Here is a 6,598-nt window from a genome sequence, read left to right as displayed (position 1 = left end):
GAGCTTCTTTGTGTTGCGGACCCGCTCAGCTGACGCCCACGAGTCTGCGGCTTTAAGAGGACGGCCCTCATAACATCACTGTACAGCCTCTATTAACACTAAATGTCTCTTTGTTATCTGCTCCATAAAAACAACAAGTGCCCGGAGGGGAACTTTGCGAGAACAGAGGGAGTTATTTTGTCAGAAATATCTTCTTTACGCTCTTAAAGTTGGTCTATGGTCAGAGTTTAAGCTAATAATAGACAGCAATGAAAGTCAAAGTGATGTGTTTTTACTAAATTAATTATATACAGAGAAGGAGGCATCAAGCAAGAAATACCAGGAGGAAGTAGATTTTATTCATCTATATATTTATGTTAAATATAAAATGTTTTGTATTCCACACGTCTTATCTGATAACATCTGTCATTTGATTTATTTTGCGTTTAGTTTTATGTCAATGTCAATCCGACTTGCAGAGATGGGAGGCAACAGATTACAAATAGCGTGTTATTGTACTTAACTCAAGTACAATCTAGGAATGGGTTTGTTACTTTAGCTTTAGTGTATTTGAGGGGAGCTATTGATTGTTTTAACAGTTGTTGGTCTCTATATTGACCTCCCAATAACGGCTACACTCTGCCCCAACCGCCACACAATCCTGAACAGGATAAGCAGTGTAGAAAAAAAATGAGGGTTTGAGGGGACCTTGTTAAGCCCAGTTGGTGGAGCAGTCGTCCCACTCGTTGAAGGTTAGACTCCTGATCCTGACCTGTTTTAGTCCTTGTCATCCCCCACTCTCTCTCTCTCTCGCCACGTTTCCTATCTTCAGCCGCCCTACCTCAAAATAAGAGAAAAAAAAAAAAAAACTATTAAAAAATAAAGGTTTAAAAAGATGGATGAATCACTGAACCTCAGTGATGTATTGAGATGGAACAATGGAATGACTTTTCCAGTCTTTTGTTGATTTAAAACCAAAACAGAGTGGTCCAAAAGAACAGCTGATCCGTCATCAGTGTTTACATCTTGTTTTGAAAGGTATGACAGTAATTGATTATTTATGACTTTTCTGTCCTGCACATTCAACCTGATGTTCAGTTTTGCTGATTCAGAAAGTAAAAACACAATTCTAATGATATCTTTTATTTATAGAGCACAAGTATGGTAACTAAGCAAAATAAATAAATGGCCGAGTCACAAATCATCCGATTTGAACGGAAAGCAAATATTATCACATTGTAGGAAAAATGGGAAATGAAATCGAATGAATTTGAAAGAAAATATAAATTTCATTTGATCCTACTTTCAATCAATATTTTTATTTGGATCAGAAGATATTTTCAGCTAAATAAATTCAGATCCCGAGGACAGGCTCTGATAAAAAAGGGTATTTTGGTACGGGACACTTGAAATGCTGTGCCACTTGAAATCGTTCTCTGAATGATAGACATGAAACATGAGCCTGTGACTAAATTCATTGACAGGATTTATCAGAAGAACTAATTACATTTTACCATCTTTTCAATATGGCCTTGTTTCCACAAAGCAGCTGCTGAAACTGTTGAATGTTGCTGTTTGGGTGGCATATTAGACTGAAACATGTAAAGCTTCCTTCAGCCGATCCTCCGGCTGGGAGCTGCACACAGAGTTCAGGACGGCTCTGCTGATCTTTGCTGTAGCAGAAAAAGTTTTTCTGACAGTTCAGGGGCTTTAAATCAGGCTATCAGCTCACACTTCAGAGCAGAATAGATACACAGAAATCTCTTTTGTTAGAGCTTGAATACTGACATGTTACTCCTAAAGGTTTTATAAGACATTGTGCAAGTTTAACTGTTCAAAGATATACATTTTTCTCTTGTTATAATAATGAAGTGCATGCTATAACTGTACTTGAGATGTTTCAGTTTAGTTCACTTGAACTGATTGTGTTACGAGTTTCCTAGAGTAGATTAGATGTCACATTATTTATCTTCCCTCGGCCTCCTTCCTGTATATGTGCCTGGGTAATTTTAAATATATATATATATATATATGTAAATATTTTAGTATTGAACATGTAACGACCAGTGAGGGTCCAGATACAGAACACCTTATCAGAGGTGATGACTTGTAATGAGGTTTATTGCAGAGAAAGGGGGATGGAGATGGGGTGATGATTCCTGAGGTTTGCAGAGGTAAGGGGAAGATGGCTGACCATAGCAGGGCATGCGTGTGAGCGTGGCTGATGGAAAGGCTTTGAATCCGGCGGGCAGGTTGAGGCAGATGGCTGAGCAGGAAGGCAGGTGTGTGAGTGGTGATCCTGAAGCAAAAGGAAACAGGATGAGAATCAAACCAAAATTGCAGACACAGCAATCAGACGATGAGCTTTTTGGCCAACTCGGATACAATACGAATCTACAGTCCCTTTTCAAAAAATAAATAAATCAGAGTGACAACCTGAAAACAAAAAATAATTGTAGCCATCTAGGAGGCCTATGGGCTTCAATATAAACCAACTTGTCTGACTTTAAAACGCTTTAAAACCAAATCAATCTGTACAGCTGCAGCTACACTTTGGAATAATCTTCAAGTTAATATTTTATCTGCAGGATTTTTCTTCAAATATGTTAAAAGGTAACTCATTATTTTGAAGTAGTGTGGTTTTTCTTTGGTTTTCATTCAGTAGGTGGCGGTATTGAGCCACTAAACTATTCAGTGTATGCACTAATTCTTCCCCTGTTAACTGCAGCAAATGCCATCTGAATATGCTCATTTTTATTGGTTAATGATTAAATGAAAAGTCGTTTAAATTGTATTTTTTTGTATTTGAGAGAGAAGAAATTGTTAAATCGATCCACAGGTTTCCTGTCATCAACAGTTTTAATGTGTTACTCAGATTTTTAATGACTTGTTGCTTTTTAATTTGGTCTTCTAATCCACCCTTTGTCTCTGATGTGTCGCACTGACATATGCTGACAGTCATTTTTGTAGTAACCCTCCGGTCACAGCTCTCTGTCGATGTCTTTTCTTCCGGCCGACTCTCCTCTGCTAATCCCAGTGAGCATGACCTTTGACCCCTGGATGTTATCTTACGTAAGGAGCTGGTTAAGGAAAGCACACGGGAGCAGCTCGTGCTCTGTTGATGCTTCAGGTAAAGTAAGCTCATTATCAGTTACTCCAGGATTCACGAGCAAACAACCGCCACAAATAAACCTGAGCAGGGTGGGAATATTAAACCTAAGAAGTGACGGCACTAGATGAAGGTGTTGACTCAATAATTATGAAGATCTTGTTCTGTAAATATTGGCTTTTTAGCTTTCTTTCTTTCTTCGGATCCCCTATAGCCACTACCTTGATAGTACTTACTTTCCTGTCGGTCCAAACAGGAAAACATGACATCAAAATGGCAGCTATAATAATATTAAAATTCCAAGGCAATAGGGCAGAAAAAAAGATTTAAAAACATTTCAACAACCGTTGATACCAACCATGTAATCTGATTGGACAAGAGGCATTCTGTTGGTGCTAATATAATAATAATATTAATAATAATATAATAATCAGAGAACTATAATTAAGTCTATCTCAGGTGTTCTGACAAACGCCTACATCACTACTTGATTGTAAATGAAGGCATTCAGATAAAAGGACAGATAGTTTCATTCAGGGAGCTGAATTAAGGATTACTTAAACCAAAAAATAACTTCTGTTGTTTATTACTTTTTATTGTCATATTGCGCTTGTACGGTGGTATTAAAGCAATATCACACCGGAGGTCATGCTTTTGTACTGAATGTTAGCATGCTGGGATTATTTTTAGCACTCTGCCTGTAGACTGGTGCCTATGACTAAAATGTAAGCCGTGCTGACAACACCACTCCCTCTATCGGGATTAAGGCTTCCTCCCTCTTCATTAACGAGTGACATACAGAAAAAGACAGTTCTTCTTTATCGACGTCAGTTAAATCACTAATAATATAACAAAAATGACTAGTACCCACATTATATTTGATTCAATTCTACATTATACATACAGTATACAACAGTCTGTCAAACATTTGATAAAGCTTATTAATGGTACAAATGCTAATGAATAGAGCATGCACAGTGACTGCAGGGAAACAGTTGAAATACAAAATAAGAAATTACCCTCATTCAGTGCCGTCCCATATTAAATTGAAAAACATGCTCATTAGGATAATTTTTTTGTGTTCTGTGCAGTTGGGTCTTTCTTTGAATGTTTTAAAAAGTATTAGGTGATAATTGTGAAATGCCTGATTGAGAGGTAGAGGACCCAAATGCAACAAGCAGTATTTATTCAAACCAAAATAAAGGCAAAATCCAAAACCAAAGCCTTTTTCTTTTCAGGTTTATCAAAAGTCCAACAAAAACCAAGGAAAAGCCACCAGGAGAAATCCATACAGGAACCAGGAGAACGGCTAGGACGTGAAGTGACACAATGCACCAAACTCAAACACAAGGGAGACTAATGACACAAGTGAAGACAACCAGGGCAATCAAAACTGGAGGGAATCACACAGAGGCAAACAATCACACGTGTGCACACGCAACAGTATTGTCATCTAACTGTCCTCCCTTATCACAGAGGCTGAGTCACTCTGCTCCAATGCTCTGGTACTCAGCCATCAAAACAGCTGAATATTCATACACACGCTGCTTTTATTTAAGCCTTCGTCTTTTTCTCCCGTACTGTATTACTCACATTGAAGCATTAGGAATAATTTGTCCGTTAACTGTGTCTCTGTCTTCGGGGCTGAATGTGAGCCCCCCCCCCCCCCCCCCCTCCTCCCATTGAGTGTCTGCCATGATTACAGCTGACAGTGTGTACTCTAAACACACTGGTGTCCTCCAATGTGACACATTTTTTACACTAAACACAATCCACCAACTTCAAACTATTTGAATGTGTCCCTCATTGGATTTAGCTTCCTCACAAAACAAAGTCCATGCTCCTTAGATTCCACAAATGATCCTCTCTTGGTTTCCTCTTGGTCTTACATCTAAGTGTACCCTGTGAATATCCACCCAACTTTTTTCCAATCCATCATCTTCAGAACAAAGTGTCTCCATTTGTGCTGCCTTGGACTGGTTTTCTTCACATGAATCCAAAACTTCACAGCTCCACTGGGAACTCTGCCTCTTCTCCATCTTCCATATCCTGCAGGCGGCCCTGAGGCTTGACTGTCTGTCCAAATCCTCCTCTCAATTTATCTGGCCCATTTGGTTTAATGAAAGAATACATCTCTTTCTTTAATTTAATTTGTGTCCCCATACAATGCTATCAATTTGTTAAAAGCATATATGACAACTTACAATAGTATCACCCCCCCCCCTTCCCATCCTCATAACCTCTTTTCTGCAGCCTAACTGAGGAGTTTTGGAGCCTAAATCTAATCAAACAGTTTCACTTATTTTGTTATGTCAAAGTGCACACTTTTGGGCTCGTTTTAGGCACAAAAGGCACTTAAGAAAATAGATCATTGTTTAACATTAAAACAATATGTCAACTTTGAAAACAGGGAAAACACAGAGATCTGTGCTTGATGCTGAAGCACACCGCTACATATTGCAAAACCAACCCCATCTGAGTCACATACATGTTGATGTTTGATCAACTTTTGATTCCCATTGGCCAGACCACATAAACAACAACCCCACACCTGTATAATCACATTGTATTTGTTTCTTAATCTTGAAAAACCAAAGAAATTGAATCACATGTTTATTTTTCCAGTTAAGCCCGACCCACTTATAATATGTTACGGTAGGAAGCCATCAATTAAAGTAAGAAGCTGTTTCAGAAATATGTTTTCAGTGCTGATTTTGGAAACTTCCCTGAGGACATCAGAGGTTGGTTAGCATTGGATTTCTGCACCTGAATAAACACAATGGAATTAATTTCCTTCCACAAACTCAGTCTGGTTATTATATATATTCTTTATAGCTTTGTTGGCATGTTGCTGCTATTCTTGGTGTGTTACAATCACCTGTTGTTCAGAGGAAACGTGTGAAATCATTGGCAGGAATGTGAATTTTGTTGCCTAGATTCATGTGTTTCTGTACAAAAGAAGAAGCCGGTTTTTCAGGCATAAATTAGTTATACACTCATTTCTCTTTGTAGGTTCTGTATTTAAAAACAATACTTTGATCAAATGTGTTGGCTGGGGATCAGATTTTGGAAGTGTTTTGGTTTCTGTTTGTTGATGGCATTGATTAACCACAGTTTAAACAGTTTGTGTGGAGAACAAAAGAGGCAGAAGGCCATCCATCATAATCCTTCAGAAGTCTTAGAACCCATTGGCGAACATCTCACATCTCACATCTCACAACGCCTACGCTCAAATGAACATCTTTAAGCAGACATCTGAGAGTGCAGCCAATAACTTTCTCTTAAAATTTGTATTTCATCACCAACTCCATTCACACTCATTAAGTTACTTGGTCAGACTGTAAACAATGCAACATACTGAAAGAAAAGTCTTGGCTGGAAGTCCTTTATTCCATATCTGCTGGCTGCACAGGAAGCCCTGAAATGTTGACCCTCGCTCCCAGAGGATATGTTGACATCAGAAAAGAGCCAATCGGTTTCCTAGATTTGTTATTTATATCTATGCTGTCA

This window comes from Labrus bergylta, chromosome 4 (genome assembly GCF_963930695.1).
Source record: "Labrus bergylta chromosome 4, fLabBer1.1, whole genome shotgun sequence".
In the NCBI taxonomy this organism is placed as follows: domain Eukaryota; kingdom Metazoa; phylum Chordata; class Actinopteri; order Labriformes; family Labridae; genus Labrus; species Labrus bergylta.
The sequence above is the reverse complement of the archived record's forward strand: the minus strand, read 5'-3'. Positions refer to the sequence as shown.